This window comes from Chlorocebus sabaeus, chromosome 9, assembly GCF_047675955.1.
Source record: "Chlorocebus sabaeus isolate Y175 chromosome 9, mChlSab1.0.hap1, whole genome shotgun sequence".
NCBI lineage: Eukaryota > Metazoa > Chordata > Mammalia > Primates > Cercopithecidae > Chlorocebus > Chlorocebus sabaeus.
The window spans coordinates 4,183,070-4,201,014 of NC_132912.1; the positions used below are offsets into that span (position 1 = coordinate 4,183,070).

At 42.3% G+C, this 17,945-nt stretch overlaps 1 long non-coding RNA gene across 1 annotated transcript in view; it reads left to right on the top strand.

Moving 5' to 3' along the window:
- Nucleotides 1–17,108, top strand: part of LOC140712479 (uncharacterized) — a 60,059-nt gene extending 42,951 nt beyond the window's left edge. The window contains exons 5-10 of the long non-coding RNA XR_012094084.1: nucleotides 12,205–12,307; nucleotides 13,208–13,261; nucleotides 15,155–15,241; nucleotides 15,550–15,684; nucleotides 16,141–16,240; nucleotides 16,734–17,108. This is a non-coding gene — a long non-coding RNA (uncharacterized lncRNA). The remainder of the gene's footprint in view (nucleotides 1–12,204; nucleotides 12,308–13,207; nucleotides 13,262–15,154; nucleotides 15,242–15,549; nucleotides 15,685–16,140; nucleotides 16,241–16,733) is intronic.
- The last annotated feature ends 837 nt before the right edge of the window (nucleotides 17,109–17,945 follow it).

A 17,945-nucleotide genomic window follows, 5' to 3' on the forward strand; every position in this document is an offset into this window, starting at 1 on the left:
TTGGGACACTTGCCTGAGCCCCTTCTCCATGTCAGTGTCCTCACCCTGGCAGAACACATTGCTCCTTTTCACTGCACAGCCAATCTTTAGGTCACCCTGCTCCTCCTCATTCATCAGCCTCCTCTTGTCTTGCTTCCCTTGTTCTAGTTCTGGACATAGGATTCTATTTAAAAATCCACGCCCACTACCCCTTTCAATATTCTCACTCAATGAATGTTTATGGAATGATAACGCTCTTCCAAATAACCTCTTTCCACTTCCTTCTCTTTCACCTTCACATCCACTGAGAGGGTTTCCTCTCCCTAGCTTAGTCACTCATGACCTGCCCATATGTTATGGAATCTGAAGCAATATCAGTAATAAAATGCATGGTGGCATTATGCACCACAGAGAAAGCGAACATGCTGCCAATTAAAGTGGAAAAAAGCCATCAATCGTAAGACGCATTCTGCTTTCAAAGCCGTTAAAATATGAAAATATATGCGTCCTATAATATACAAAGTAATGGCATTTTTTAGATCACTGCTAAGATACTTCCTAATCTTCTTTTCTCTTTGATATTAAATTTCATGAAATAGACTGAGCTGTCAAGCCCTGACTCTTACTTCCCTGAGAGTCTTTATTCCACTACCATTTGGCTCCCTCTTCTAATAAAACTGCTCTCTTAAAAATCATGAGTCACGTTACAATTGTCAGCCCTGAGGCAATGTCTAAGGCTGTCCTTCCCAGGGCCACAGCCCGAGCTGACGCTGCCGGCTGACTTTCCTTCCCACAATGCTGCCCTTCATTCTGGGGATACATCTTCTGGTTATTGTCACACGTTGGCTAATCCTTCTCAGTTTTCAGACTAACTGATTGCTTACCTGCATTATTTCTTCATGGTCCCATCTTCTATCCTCACAATCTGCAGTTCCTCTTTTTGAAATCTCCCTAATCAGACTATTTGCCCTCAGGACATACCCTCAAAGCAACTGGGTAGGTCAACCCTTAGCACTCATGTTACTTAATCAAAACATCAGGTCCCCATTGTCCTGTGCTCTGAACTGCCAGCAGAATTCGGCCCAGGCATTCATTGCTTATGTGTGAAGATGCATCACTTTCGTGCCATGCACAAAGCATGCTGTCTTGGACAGTCACACATCACCTAAATTGCTACATCTTCAGATCACTAACTCCTACTCAACTCACAAAAATCCTCCAACCTAGTCCTTAAAACACACTCTCTTGCAGGTCAGATCTAGCCCCATGACATTGAGTAGAGTTGGTTTCTCAGCTTTAGATCCTAAGTTTATCTCTGCAACTTTAACCTTCACATTAACGCTACCCTTAATTCTAACCCTAACCCTAAACTTACCCCAAACTCTAACGCTAGCAAAAACCCTAACCATAGCCCTGACTTTAGCCCTAACCCTAACCCTAACCCTGATCTCCAGGCTTGTGCCCCTCATCACCCGCTTGCCATTGCCTTGGTCATGTAATCAGCATCTGACACATGTGATATCCAAAGATAGATTCCCAGTGTTCCCAGACTGGCTCCTTCCACTGTCACCTCCATCTCGGGAACAGACAAGTTTCTCCTTCCTGTTCCAAAGGCCAAAGAACAGGAGGCTACCCTTGATTCCTCTCCTCACACCTCTGAGTTATCTTCCTCCCAGTGGCTCTAGCTATGAAAAGAGACTCAGAATCCATGGAATGTCTACACTTGCATGGCTGCCTTGCTGGGTTCATGCAGGCATTACTTGCCCTCTGGACTGTAGCAATGGCCCCTGACTGCCTTGCCACTTTCTTGCCCTCCTGACACTGTTCCACCACAGGCATCCTCCACACAACATCCAGAGTAAGCAACTAGAGTTCCATCATACCACTAGGCTTAACCTCTGCAATCTCTTCCTGTCTCATCTCGGGAAATGCCAGAGCCTGTTCAGGCATCTCAGGCTTGTTCTCCTACATTCTCTTCCCTTCCCTCCACTCAACCACACCGGTTTCTTGATGCTCTCAATGATGCCAAAAATTGGTCACTTCAGGGCCTTTCCCAGGTCTGGTCTCTCTGCCAAGAGTGTTCTTCTTCCAGATTTTCCTGTGGTTCATTCCTTTGTTTCTTCACATCCGTTAGCTTCTCCTTAAAAGCCTCATATTCTCATCCCCTGACAGGAGGATAACTATGCCTCTTTACTGTGGTTGCAGTGATTTAAAAGAACACGCAGGACTGTCTGTCACCGAGTCTAATGTGTCATACATGCTCAATGAGTGGTGGCTATCAGTGTTTTTAAAAAATTATTTTTAGTGTAACAACTACCTTTTCCCTTCATTTTCTGATTTTTGTTTTAATGCTTGATGGCGTTGAACCTACATTGATAGTTTTTCCTCAATCACTTATTAAAGGCAAGAGTAGCAATTCTCCATGAAAAAACTAGGATAAATAAGGATTCTGAAATATACTCATCAAGGACAAAGTATGCTGATAACCAGGACTCAAAGTTTGAGATTTTATGCACATTTCCCAAACTAAAATTCCTTAAAGAATGATTGCTTCTCACTTGGAAGTTTTCAGACCCTGGAACTCATCCAAAGTCCTAAGTAGTGAATGTGGGAAAACATTCATTGCGTTTTCCTCTCCAGTAGCTAAACTTATCTCCTGTATTCCATGGAGAACTATCTTAATTTCTTTTTTCAATTAAAGAAAATGATTTGTGAATAAAAACTTTCGATGGCATATACATTGCAGCAGTGAAGCAACTTAAAATCATAAGACACTTATAATCAAATACCACCTAAGTGGAACCGGTATGTCCTCTGTAGATGGTCTGACATTTTAGAATAGGAAAATCTACCCAGAAAAACAAACTCTCCTTGGAAAACACATTCTGTTCTCCACTTATTCGAGTTCACTTAAAAACATTTTTATCTTTTAATTTATCCAACATTGAGGTAAAGTAGATTTGGACTTGAGCACTTTAGCTGGAGGGCCAACAGCTGCATGGTTCCAGTGGCCAAGTGAGGCAGCCACGGGTCTCCTCCAGGGAACACCTCTGTGTTTTCAGCACAGACACAGGGGCTGGCAGACATTTTTGAAGACAGCACAGAAGTCTTTTCCATCAGCCTTGTTTGGGTTCCATGAGATGATTTTTCACAGCTTTCAAAAGGCCAAATTAATAAAACCCTCCATTGTAAGCATGGGCTCTAGTCAGAGTAAACCAGACCCACCTCCAGCAGCTTTCAGCACAGCTCTAGAGCAAGGCCAAGAGAAGCATCTGTTGCAGCCACGCCCACCTGTGTACTGAGCCATGCAGCCACCCACTGCCACACCCGCCTGTGTGCTGAGCCACACAGACACCCACTGCCTTATCTTAAGTCTGAGGGTAGAAGGTCCTAATCACGGCCTGCCGTTCACCTCTCTCAACAGACATTAATGACCCACAGGAAGCTCCATGATCAAGTCTTCTTCTGCTCTCTTTCTCTAACTGCAAAAAAACTGCATAAGATCAGAAGCATGACAGAAAACATCCACAGGGACATTTCTGATGTTTTCCTGCACATGGTTTCTGGTGGTCTGCATTGGATAATCTATTATTTTATTTTTATTTTATTTATTTATTTATTTATTTTCGAGATGGAGTCTCGCTCTGTCTTCCAGTCTGGAGTGCAATGGCCTGATCTCAGCTCACTGCAAGCTCCGCCTCCTGGGTTCACGCCATTCTCCTACCTCAGCCTCCCGAGTAACTGGTACTACAGGCGCCTGCCACCACGCCCAGCTAATTTTTTGTATTTTTAGTAGAGCCGGGTTTCACCATGTTAGCCAGGATGGTCTCCATCCTCTGACCTTATGATCCACCCGTCTCAGCCTCCCAAAGTGCTGGGATTACAAGTGTGAACCACCACGTCTGGCCTACATTGGATAATCTTAAAGGTTTCAGTAGACATCTAAAAATATGAAAGCACCCTGTGGAGAAATTCCAGAGGCATGCATGTCTTTTCCCACATTCTTCTATAGAGATTCCTTCCATGTTTGCACTCTCTCTCTCTCTCTCTCTCTCTCTCTCTCTCTCTCTCTCTCTCTCTCTGTGTGTGTGTGTGTGTGTTTGGATGTATGGTGGGGAAACTTCAAGCTTCTTTGAATTTTTTTGTGTTTCCTGCCCTGATAGAGCTGCTACAGGGAACGCTGGGCAGCCGTTCGCATTCACCATGCGCTCCTGTGCTCTTCAAAGCATGGTAGAAAACAAAACGGGAAAACTTTCCATTCATAAGTTTTATTATCATCATGTCTGAATTTCTAAAAGCTGAGGTGTTGTCTTTTATCATGCCTTCTATGAAACATGTCACAAAACATATGGGTCTGTTCATGAGATGTAACATTTGACGATATAATTTCTTAGCTTTTTATAGAAACCTGACTGTAAAGACGCCATTTTTGGCCAGGCACAGTGGCTCACCCCTGTAATCCCAACACTTTGGGAAGCCAAGCTGGGCAGATCACTTGAGGTCAGAAGTTCGAGACCAGCATGGCGAAGCTCCATCTCTGACCAGCCTGGCCAGCATTGCAAAACCATATCTCTACTAAAAATACAAAATTAACTGGGCATGATGGCACATGCCTGTAGTCCCAGCTACTCCAGAGGCTGAGGCAGGAGAATTGCTTGAACCTGGGAGGTGGAGGTTGCAGCGAGCCGAGATTGTGCCACTGCACTGCGGCCTGGGTGACAGAGTGAGACTCCATCTCCAAAAAACAAACAAACGAACAAACAAAAAAGACATTGTTTTTGGAGTTTTAATTTTATATTTTAAAACTTTATCAAAGTTTTCAATTGTTTATCATTTTTGAAAGGATTTTCAGTGGGAGGCAGTAGCTCACGCCCATAATCTCAGCACTTTGGGAGGCCAAGGTGAGCAGATCACTTGAGCTCAGGAGTTCAAGGCCAGCCTGGCCAACATGGTGAAACTCCAACTATGCCAAAAACACAAAAATTAGCTGGGTGTGGTGGCACAAGCCTGTAATCCAAGCTACTCGGGAGGCTGAGGCAGGAGAATCTCTTGAACCCAAAAGGTGGAGGTTGTAGTGAGCTGAGGTCACACCACCACACTCCAGCCTGGACGACAGAGCGAGATTCTGTCTCAGAAAAAAAAAAAAAAAACTTTTTCCCCAATCATCCCACCCTCCACCACGACCCAACCCAAAAAAATCAGGAATATTTGGAAAACAAACAGGCATCCAAATGATGCAGGACAGGCCAACCTCAAAGTTGGGGCCTCGCCGAGGAGGGTTCGGGCTTCACCCAGGAAAGGGAGGCAGAGGGAGAAATAGAAACGCAGTCTCTCCCATTTCCCCAGTGCCATTTGAAACTACACAAGGGGAGAAGTCATCAAATGTTCATGACAGTGACAGATATGGTTGAAATAAAGTTGTAGAAAGAAGAATAGTTTCGTCTTAGCATCAAGACCACTGATCACAATTCACAATGCAGTTGTTCCTCTGTCACAGGAATTCTGTTTCCGGGATGTGAACTTGATCTACTTTTGGCTTCTCTCTGCATCCCTGGGCATGTTTTGGGGCACTGACCCTTAGGCTTGCACTGACTCACATCGTGCAGTGAAATCTTCTCCAACACTGTGTCTGGAAGCATGGGTCTGCCCTAGCGGATGCCAGTGGGTGACCGATACTGACCCATCACCGACAGATTATTTCATTTGCTTTACCAAAAGCCTTTTTGTTTTACCTCTAGCTCTTTCTAGATGACCTATTAAGTAATAATTATACCTTTGTAGCTCCCCAGACATGCTTTGTTCTTATCACAAAGACCACATAAAAATATGTGGGTTAGAAAGATTCCTTTGTCCTATTGAATGTCAGATTTAACTCCTTTATTAGAACTATAGCTTTTTCTTCTTTAAGCTTTTATTTAAGCTTGCTTGAGTTAGATTTCTATTACTTCCCACCAAAAAATGGTGTGATGATATATCTTACCTTACCTGATGTTTCCTCTCTTTGAATCTCTTTAACATTCTAATGGATTGGGTCCCTGACTGAGTCACATGAAAAATTATGCAAGAATATAAAGTCATTATAACCATATTTCCCCGAATTTTTTATTGGTAAATAATGTATGGTGTTTATTGCAGCTCTTTCTTTCTTTTTTTGTCTTTCTTTTTCTTTTATTTATTTTCTTTTTTTCTTTTTTATTGTACTTTAAGTTCTAGGGTACATGTGCACAACGTGCAGGTTTGTTATACATGTATACATGTATCATGTTGGTGTGTGCAATCCCTTCTTTCTTTTCTTTAGATATGATGGTGAAAGACACTCTGCAGGAAACATATCCACTTCCTAAATGTAGGGCAATGGCCTGAACAGCTTAAGTGTCACAGGCTTTCTTTAAATCATGGTGTTTTGAAGATTTTTAAAGGCCCATTTAAATCCTCCCATTGAGTTACCCAAAATGGTGAGAGTTCTATGTTGTCTGCATGGCATCCGCGTATTGTCAGTATCTGTTTAGTCTACACAGTTTTCTGATAGTGCTTTGGGAAACCATGTAACGTCATGCATGACACTATGCAACATTAAACATTCTTCCCGGGGCCTTTCATGCTTATGAATCATGGTGCTTTGCTGAGGAATGGGGGGAAGAACATATTGAGAGGGACTAGAGCTTTTGCCTCAATGTATGCATGCATCTCTCATTTCTCTGTCTATCATTTTCCTTCCTTCCTTGCAGAGATTGAGCATTCACCACGAATCCAGAGAGAAGCATAGTCAGAAGGGATAAAAAACACCACTGGGAGGTGGCACTCCCAATTATTTCTCAAATGCAATCTAACAGGAAGTGGAATAATTCCTGTAAATGGAGTTGAGAGCCAGTGTTTTCCAAAGGTCTGGTGAGGACAAGCCTGGTTACTCAGCAGGCAACAGAGGCGTCACTTGAGGCCATTGCAGCCCAGCTTCGGAAGCCTGGATGAATGTGTCAGTCCAGAAGCTGCCGCCAGAAGTCATACCCAGAGGGGCAGCTTAGAAGAACACATGGCAAGAAAAGCTGCTATTAAAAACTAGGCGCATGGATGACTTCTACAGGCCTCTGCTGAGAGCAAATGCCTGATCAGGCTGGGGGGAGATGCGTAGAGAAAGACAGTACAGTAAAAAGTCAATATCAAATTGTTTTTCTCTGAAGTGTCCAATTAGATGACTCTGGACAGTTGTATATATTCATGTTAGCAAAGCCCAGAATGAGATAAGGGGCTTTTTAATTTTCTTAGAAAGCTCCTTCACATGCTCTTCGAACACTGCCTCTGCCTGCATTTGTATTTCATATCAACAGAATCACACCATGTGCACTTTACGCAGGACTCCTTTGATGTAACATGGTGAGCTTGAGATTCACCAGGGTGGCTGCCTGTGAACGCAGCTCGTCTTCACCGCTGGGCTTGTTCCAGTGAATGTTCGTCCCAGTCTGCTAATCTCATGACTACTTAGTGCACGTGGGGTTGTTTCAGGTTGGGGATATAAGGCACCGGCTTAGGATGGAGCCTCGTCTCACCCATTGGATACTCAGGACTGTGATTGCTCCCTACGGGGGTGCTTGGCCCAGTCTGTGGTTAGGTAAGAAAAATGTAAGCTGCACCCGACAGGATAGGATGTTTCAGGTGCAGAGAGGGTGGGAAACAAGTACTCCAGGCAGAGGCACACGAGTATTCCCAGTGCTGAAGCTGGCAAGTCAAGGCACGTTCCAGAAACCCAGACAGTGAGCAAGCCCAGAGCTGAATGTGCAGAGGGGAACACATGAAGATACAGATAGAGAGGTAAACAGGAACCAGGCCTTGGAGAGCCAGGCACCGGGAGGCACGGGAAGGCATTTGAACTTGATTCCCAGGGCAATGAGAAGCAACTGAAGTGTTTTAAGTGAGGAAATTATTTGATTCGATTTTCCATTATAGAAAGCTAATAGTTGGGGTTACTTTCTGTTTATTTTCTTGCTGTTTTCTCTGAGTATATAGTAAGACTGTTTTGCTTTCCTGTTGTTATACATTAAATTTTGTTCCCCACCCCCACAAAAAAAGATATATTGGAGTCCTAACCCCCAACACCTCAGAATGTGATTTTATTTGGAGATGGGGTCTTCACAGAGGTAATCAAATTAAAAGAGGTCAGGATGCTTGAGCCAGGGAGGCAGAGGTTGCAGTGAGCTGATAATGTACCACTGCACTCCAGCCTGGGCAGCAGAGCAAGAATCTGTCGCAAATAAAATGAAATAAAGAAGTCGCGAAGGTGGGGACCCTAATCCAATATGACTGATGTCCTTAGAAAAAGGGCAAATTCAGACACAGAGACAGACATGCGCACACCTGCAGGGAATAGGCAGAGTTCAGGGTGATGCTTCCCCAGGCCAGGGAATGAAACAGATCATCAGCAAACCATGAGAAACCAGGAGAGATCTATGAACAGATTCTCCCACACACCCTCAGGAAGAGCCAACCATGCTGACACCTTGATCTTGGACTTACAGCCTCCGGAACTGTGAAACAATAAACTTCGGTTCTTCTAAGACTTTCAATTTGTGGTACTACATGACAGCAGCCCCAGAAAACTAAGACACTCTTCCTTCCTTTCCCTTCCGTTCCTTTTAATGAGAATGACGTAAGAAGAAAATACTCTCACAAAAACAAGTTCTCTGAAAAGATGACATTTACTGGCAGGTCATTTCTTGAGATCCCTGTGAGTTATTGAGATAATACTAGTTCCTTGGAGATTTTGTGAGTTGAACATATGCCTCTTTATACCATTAGGGGTTGAACGGCATTGCGGTTCAAACATTGGATGGATTGTTTCAGAGACATGAATTTGTTTAGTGCTTAGATAGAGTGAAAGCTTTTCCGGAAGATGCAGACATAGGAAACACAGACCTGGAAGGGACGTAACAGTCCTTACTCTATTTATTTATTTATTTTGAGATGGAGTCTCCGTCACCCAGTCTGGAGTACAGTGGAATGATCTCTGCTTACTGCAACCTGCACCTCCCGGGTTCAGGTGATTCTCCTGCCTCAGCCTCCTGAGTAGCTAGAATTAGAGGCACCTGCCATCAAGCCCAGATAATTTTTGTATTTTTACTAGAGACAGGGTTTCACCATATTGACCAGGCTGGTCTCGAACTCCTGATCCCAAGTGATCTGCCCACCTTGGCCTCCCAGAATGCTGGGATTACAACCATAAGCCCCCACACCCTGCCGACAGTCCTTACTCTTAATTCAGATAAGTCTGAGGCTCAAGTCTCACCTTCAACCTTCTTAACCATTGACTGTCCATCCTGAAGAATTCTTTAAAAGAAGCTGAAACCTCCCTGAGAAGTTCAATTTTATTTTCGGAGAATACTGGCCATTATAGAAGATCCTTCCTTGTATTAGCCAGAAAATCTTTTTGTGCACAGCCTGAGCCATTCCTCCCAGTTCTGTTTTGTGGCCCCAGAACAAGTAGGGTTCATCGTTGTCATGGCTACCTGCCGGTTATCTGAAGTCACGTATCACATCCCTCTAAACTTCTCTTTCTGAGATCAAAGACTTAGACTTTCTTTAGTCATCTTGTGCAATACAGTTCCTTGTCCTCTCTTTATTTCTGTTTTTCTCTGAACAGGCCCCAGAGCCAGGGTTCTGATTCGATTGTCTGCTCAGAAATGAACATGATCTTCCATTGGCTGTCTGAGTGGCACTCAGTGACTCAGACATCTCCTGTCTTGCTCTGCTTCTGTATTTCCATTAATCTAACTCTGGCTTATATCGAGTATTCTGGTGTACGTATCTCAAAGCTGACTTAAACTGAATTTGGAATGATTGCAGTCTAACCCAGACAGATAGGACAGTTAAAACTACTGAACAGAGGCACTCTAACTGGAGTCCGAGAGGCAAGACTCATGGCGCAGGCTGCAATGCCAGCTGCTTGCATGCTACAATAGCAACTTCCTCACTTAATCCTCAATCTCCGAGCTCTATTCCTACCTAAAGGTCCGAACAGGCTGGGACAGGGTGGTCTAATAGAACTTTCTGCGTGAATGGAAATTTTCCCTATCTGCACCTTCCCATATGGGACCCACTTGCCACATATGTCTCTGGGACACTAGAAATGAGATGAATGTGACTGAGACACTAAAATTTTAAAATCTTTAAAAAATTATTTTCAATAGCCATGGTTGGTTAGTTGTTGGACACTGCAAGTATATAAAGCCACTCCATCACCAAAAGAGGAGTAGACGTAGGGGTGGTAGGAATGCTGGAGAAAGACGAGGAGAGAGAGAGAGGAAGAGAGAGAGAGAGAGACAGACAATAAGAGAAAGAGAGAAAGAAAAATCAAGTGTTTCTGAGATAATCGGTTGCAGGGCAATTTGTAGAGCAAACATTGGAAGAGAAAGAATCTTTTACTCTCCACTATTATACAGATCATACAGGCAGATCAGGAAAAGCATCCTTGTAAATACTCAAGTAGAATTGGTAAGAAAAATGAGCTCCTGGCCAGGCACAGTGGCTCTTGCCTGTAACCCCAGTATTTTGGGAGGCCATGGCGGGTGGATCACTTGAGGTCAGGAGTTTGAGACCAGCCTGGCTAACATGATGAAATCCCATCCCTACTAAAACAAACAAACAAACAAACAAACAAAATTAGCCAGGTGTGATGGTGCACACCTGTAATTCCAGCTACTCAGAAGGCTCAGCTGGGAGAATTGCTTGAATCTGGAAGGTGGAGGTTTCAGTGAGCTGAGATTGCACCACTGCATTCCAGCGTGGGCAACAGAGCAAGACTCTGTTGCAAAAAAGAAAGAAAGAAAAAGAGAGAGAAAGAGAGAGAGAAAGAAAGAGAGAAAGAGAGAGAAAGAAAGAGAAAGAAAAGAGATGAAAAGAAAGAAGAAAGAAAAGAAAGAAAGAAAAAGAAAGAAAGAAAGAAAGAAAGAAAGAAAGAAAGAAAGAAAGAAAGAAAGAAAGAAAGAAAGAAAGAAAGAGAGAGAGAGAAAGAAAGAGAGAGAGAGAAAGAAAGACAGACAAAGGGAAAGAAAAGGGGAGGATGTGGAGGGGAGGGGAAGGGGAATGGGGTAGGAGAAGGGAGGAGAGGGAAGGGAAGGGAAGGGAAGGGAAGGGAAGGGAAGGGAAGGGAAGGGAAGGGAAGGGAAGGGAAAGGAAGGGAAGGGAAAGAAAAGGAAGGGAAGGAAAAGGAAGGGAAGGGGAAGGGAAGGAACTCCTAAAGTGAGAAAGAAGCTGGAGCTCCCTTCGGGTTAAAGCACCTGCCCCAGGGCAGAAACTGTGGCCACCTTGATGCAGGCTGCACCCAGCGAAAGAGCACCCAGGGGCATGGGGACAGAACTGAGCAGTTAGAGGCTTTTGGAGGAACAGGCAGGTGTGTTCCCCTCCCTTGACCTATTTAGGAGCCTCCCCTTCTTCTAATGACGAGAGGAAGGACTAAGGAGAAAGTTTATCTAGGCAGGACTCACCATGTGCCTGGCACTGGGCTGCCTGCTTACAAAGATTCTTTATTTCCATCCTGGAGTAATCGATTATCTCCAATTCACAGATATTGGAATTATTTATCAAAAAGATGAAGAAACATAGTGAAAACACAACAATAATAATAATTAACATTTAACTATCATCGAATGTATATTATGTGACACACGCTAAACTCTTCACACCCGTATATTATTTATTTTTCACAGAGATATTTTCATTAAGCAGTATTATAATTTTACAGATGAGAATAAGTGGAAACTAATTGTCTCATGGCATGTACATATTACATAGCAGAACCTCAGTTTTAACTCAGATGTATTTAACTCTAAACTTAAATTGTATATATATGTATATATATGCATGATGCTATCTATAATGTCGATAATATCAACCTTAATATATCATATATTACATGTATGTATAGAACCACGTGTGTATGTATAAATATATACATTTACATATATATTATATGTCTTTAACTGGGGAAAGCTTTTTGGTTGGCAATAATGTTTTCTAAATGAGAAGCCATCTTTCTGTATAAAAATGTGATGATAGGTAAAGTCATGTCTGAGACCTTGAACAGGGTCTGAGAACAGCTGCAGAAAGTATATTATGTACACATACATACAGTACTGCACCACATGGCAAAATTGGAGTCCAAGAGGGACGGCATATACAAGAGTGGTCCCATACAATTCTCATACTGTATTTTTACTGTACCTTTTCTATGTCTAGATATGTTTAGATACACACATCCTCACCACTGAGTGACAGTTGCCTGCTGTATTCAGTACAGTTACACGCTGTGCAGGTTTGTAGCCAGGGGACAAGAGCCCGGGTAAGCCTGTTGTAGGCTCCCTCTATGGTGTTCCCACAGCAATGAAATCACCTAAAGACACATTTTGCAGAACCCATCTCTCCTATCTCTGTTGTCAAGCAATGCATGGTTGTATATATTTTTTTCATTCTAAAATTGGTCGCTAATTAACACATTTGTTTTTCTTACTGAACTTGAACTCCATAAGATAAAATAGAAAGATGTTTTTCACTTGGTCGGTGTCCATTCTTCCATGTTTAACTTTTTTTTTTTCTTTTGAGATGGCGTCTCACTCTATTGCTCAGGCCGTTTAGTGGTGCTATATTGACTCACTGCGACCTCCACCTCATGGATTCAAGTGATTCTCCTGCCTCAGCCTCCCGAGTAGCTGGGATTACAGGGGCCCACCACCACACTTGGTTAATTTTTAGTAGAGACGGGGTTTTACCTTGTTGGCCAGGCTGGTCCTGATCTCCTATGTTTAACTCTTTATTCCGTCTTTGAACTTCCTCTCTGGACAATGGCCATAACTGAGAGTCATCTAGTATGTCACTCCCGGAGTGCCGGAATATCAGCGAATGTTCTTATTTTGCTACTTTAAGTGAAGTCTTAAATGCCAAGCCTTGGAATCAGAGATGAAGGAAATTTTAGAGACTCGACCTAACTCCATAATTTAGAGACGAGGAGGCTGAAATCCTTTAGCATGAAATGATTTACTAGACCTCAATAGCTCATATGGTGAGGGTAGGCTTTTATGATATAGTTAATTTTCTAGTTGTTGGTGCAGATTCTTATATAATTTGTGGTTGATTTTCATCTTCCTGGTACAATTTTATTTTCTTCCTCCATCCAAAAAAAAAAAAAAAAAATTTAAAGAAAAATACTTCGTAGATAACAATAATAAAGTTTTTGTAAAAACAGGAAACTTAAATGTGACACTCTTTGCAAGGATGGAGTAAACAGGAAGTGAATAAAGTGAGTTGCAATTTGAGTTGCAAAAATCTCTCATGTGTGGTCACTAATGTACAGTTCAGAGCCGACATTCTTCTCTACCAGTGAAAAGCTGTGATAATCATGGTGAACATAGCCACTGTGATTTGTTGAGCACGTATTCTGTGAACATCTGTGCATCTGTTTGCTAGGCACCAGAGATTGGGCGGCTGAAACAACAGAAATCTATTTCCTGACAATTCTAGAGGCTGGAAGTCTGAGATCAAGGTGTCAGCAGGGCGGCATCCTCCTGAGGCCTCTCTCCTTGGCTGACAGGCAGCCATACCCTCCCTATATCCTCGCATCATCTTCCCCCTACGTGTGTCTGATATCCTGATCTCCTCTTCTTACTAGGACAACAGCCACGTTGCATTAGGGCCCACTCCATTGACCTGATTTTATTTTAATTACCTCTTTAAAGACCATATCTCCAAATACAGTCACTTTGTGAGGTCCTGATGATCTCATTCAACACAAGAATTTGGGGAGGACTCAGTTCAATCCATAATAGGCCATAGATATGTAGCGTGTATAATTTTTATGACAGAGCATTGAGAAATGTAATATTGTCCTCATTTTACAGAAATATTAATTCAGAGAGATTAGTGACATGCTCAAGAGCACACAACTCTTTTGAATGAAGCGAGGTTTATGTGTTATATTATCATCCTTAGGTTTCTAAATCCTTACTTTTTCCACCATATCGGTGACACCATCTTTCTGACTGGAAAGAAAAGAGGCAGGGATTACATCACAGTGGCTTACCCCTGTAATCCCAGCACTTTGGGAGGTCGAGATGGGTGGATCACCTGAGGTCAAGAGTTCGAGACCAGCCTGATCAACATAGTGAAAACCTGTCTCTACTAAAAATATGAAATTAGCCAGGAATGCATGCCTGTAATCCCAGGTGCTTGGGAGGCTGAGGTAGGAGGATCACTTGAACCCGGGAGGTGGAAGTTGCAGTGAGCCAACATCGCACCACTGCACTCCAACCTGGGCAACAAGAGTGAAACTCCATCTCAAGAAAAAAAAAAAAAGTGGTCTCAGTGGACTTTATCTGATTCTTTTAAGTGAGAACCCGCATTTAAGGGATGTTCCCATACTCCCCACAACTTCAGGAGGAGATATCCCAGTAGTTACAAGTAGAACTCTGGAAACTTTATACGCATTTTAATTTTCCAAATACATGTGTTTGGCATTAGTAGTAAACCCTTGCAGTGTGTGTGGTGAGTGTGTTTGTGTTGGTGGGAGTATAGTTTTGTCTGTGTGAGTCTCCCTGCAAATCAGTGGCTGTGTGGATAAGTCAAAGTGATCTCCTCCCTCATGCCCTAGGAAAGGCATCTGATGACCTCATGACCACTTCCAATTCCGTTTTGTGTCAAAGCCTTTAGGGTCTACTCAGTGACTGCTGCATAGAAGGCCGTCTAGAGACTTGGCCAGAATTGCAACAAATCCCAGGCCAAGAGTATGGAGAGGGAGTGAGCCCACCCGAGCTGTGGCCCTGCCTTACTTATGATGTGACCTGAGGTCACTGCTGTTCTCTGGTCCTCCGCTTCCTAATGTGTAATTAAGGAAGTTACACAGTGCAACCTCTATCTTTAAGATCTAAAACGTTTGAGTTTTTTTTTGTGATGAATAGCATTCCCATCCCACTTACACAGAAAAAAAAAAAGCTCTTGCTTTAAAAATAAAACATCCAAAAAATTAAGACTAGAAAGATGATATTTAAGAGTAATATTTTATTACTTGTAAAACATCTGGTAAGAATTTGAAATTTCATTTTAAAATTTTTAATAGATTCCTCATTTCCTCACTCTGTTTCTAGAAAATAGGTTAAAGTGAGTTGTTATGAAACCATGTTTCTAATTTTTATTTCAGATTCTATATTTCAACTAAAGCTCTCATTTGGGTGAAATCTTTCAACATATCTTTTGTTTAAGAAAAGTCAGAACAAGAATTTCCAAGGTACTGCTTATTTATTATAGAAAACTTAGAAAATATAGAGAAATGTAGAGAAGAAAACAAATTCACTCAAAATCTCAATGCATAGAGATACATACAAGGCATTTTTTAATGTATGTAATTGGTAATTTGTGTGTGTACGTGTGTAACAGGGTCTCATTCTGCCCCCCAAGCTGTAGTGCGGTGGCATGATCACGACTCACTGCAGCCTTGACCTCCTGGGCTTGGGTGATCCTCCCACTTCAGCCTCCTGAGAAGCTGGGACTAAAGGCATGAGCCACCATGCCAGGTTAATTTTGAATTTTCTGTAGAGATGGGGTTTTCTTATGTCGTCCAGGCTAGTCTCAAACTCGTGGCTCAAGTCATCCACCCACCTTGGCCTCCCAAGGTGCTGGGATTACAGGCATGAGCCTCTGCACCCAGCCATGATGTATGTAATTTGTCAAGTGAGATAACCATCTTGTTGTTTTGCTTTGTCATCTATATTTAGATTGTACTCTGTAAATCCTCCACTGGAACGGTTTTTCCATCCAGACCCGAGTCTCATGAGCTACGACTAAGATGTAATCTTTCCCAAAGAAACATGCACTGTCAACAACATTTTTGACATACTTGATTGTTTACCATTGCTTTGCATGGAGGAGAATGAAATGGACCTTTTAGAATCAACTTGCCCAACAGTGGATCTAGGCCAGGCTGAGAAGAGGGTGCCAAGGCTGACATTTGAGTCTAGACAATGATGTCTCTCAAAATACATTTTGCCCTGTGATTTTCCCCCGGCTCCTTAGTTTTCTAGCATAATTGATGGCCTTTGTGGGCCGAAATCCAAAACCACTACACACAGGAAAAGCTCTGTCAAGCAGCAATAGTGTAATAATTCGTGCGTTATTATTACCATTTAGAGAAAACACCTATGCAGCATTGCAAGTCATGATGGGCCCTTGAAAATCAGCGTGTGTACCGAATCCAGGTGGATGCTGTGACCTCCCAAAAGCTGTGAAGGTGTGCCATCACAGAGTGGAGGTGTGGCAAAGTCCAGATTCGAGAAAAGGCTGAAGTCAGCTTGTATCCCTGACCTGGGATCTCAGCCTTGATCACATGTTTAGAAGCGAGGCCAGTGTCATTGGCCATTGACATCCAGAAGAGAAACTCATGGAATGACAGCTGACAAAGAACAGATGCCTTCAGACTGGCAGATTCTTCTATCTTGTGTTAATGCATCTTTATGGGAATTTGCAATGTTCTCTAGGCAGGGGTCCAAGTGATAAGCACCAGAGCTTTGAAATCAGATAGTAGAAAGTGAGGTAGGCTGTGCTTTTGAAGTGCATTTTCCTGGCAAAGGGAAGATGGCCCTCCTCACTCTGCCAAAGGGAATTCTAAGAGCCAAGATTACATAAGAGGATTGCGTCTTGGATGTTTTCAGGATGTGGGTTGAGGTACGCTTAGCTCTGGCTCAAGGATTTCAAAGTAACTGACTTGTTTTGTGTACTTTCAGCTCTCTGCAACTCCTGCTGAATTTTGGCATCGTTAGCAGAGCAGGAGCAACTGGCATTGATAAACAGATTTCGTCTCGTACGGGTGCCTTTCCAGCGCAGGGATGTGCAGTGATCTTTCACCCTCTCAGCTTTCCTCTCGATACCGCATTGATCATTTCAAGAGCTTTCAGAATGTGGGCCATGCTGACATTTTACAATGTCTATCAGGAATTGAGATTTTAGGGAAACAACATAAAATGTTCCTAAGGTGAAGGGTTGTTGTTGTTGTTCTTAATTGCCTATATTATGACAGTTTTGTACTTAATTATCACCAAATATCTAGTTGCTTGAAAACTGTTTCTTTTTGAAAAATACAAAGCAACAAAAATATAAACTTAAATTTCTTAGCTTTAATATATCTTGGCTCACCTCCTCTAATTAATTTGCCATTCAACTCATTTGGTGAATATATAATACAATAACAATTAGACATTTCGATAAGTTAGTGAATTTGGGACTTATGCTTTTCAAAGCTGATACTTGTTTTCTCTTAGGTTTTTATTATTGTATTGGTGCTATATGGTAAAGGCAGAAAAAATAAATAAAAAATCCATGGGATTAAAGAAGAAATTACATTGATTAAAATGTGTCATTTTAGCCAGATGTTCTAGAAGGAAATGCATGGGATGTGTCTTTAGAAATGCTCTTGTGTTCTCTGCTGTGAGAGCAGACGACATCTCTACATAGTCCTTTGTTCAAAACCCAAACTGCAGGTTGACCAGTACTCTCACATTAAAAAGCAGTATTTGAACGATACACTTGCCCTAAAGAGGTAACTCAGCACTCAAAATTTATAGATCAGTCTTACCCATGACATAAATCCATGGAGGAATAAAACTTTATTTGTAACTTAGGGGATGCAATATTCAGGTTAAATGTTATAAAAATACGTGATGATGGACTCCTTACGCAGGAACCTGTGAGATGGTACCCTAGCTACTAAGAAGCATTTTATGACTAAAGGACCTTATGGGTTATTTGATGATTATTTACATTCTACCAGAACTGTTAGAGCCCTGAAATTTTCCTTTACACTTTTTTTTTTTTTTTTTTTTTTTTTAAAGATGGAACCTCGCTCTGTCACCCAGACTGGAGTGCACTATCTCCAGAGGCACTATCTCGGCTCACTGCAACCTCCACCTCCTGATTCAAGCTCCTGATTCAATTCTCCT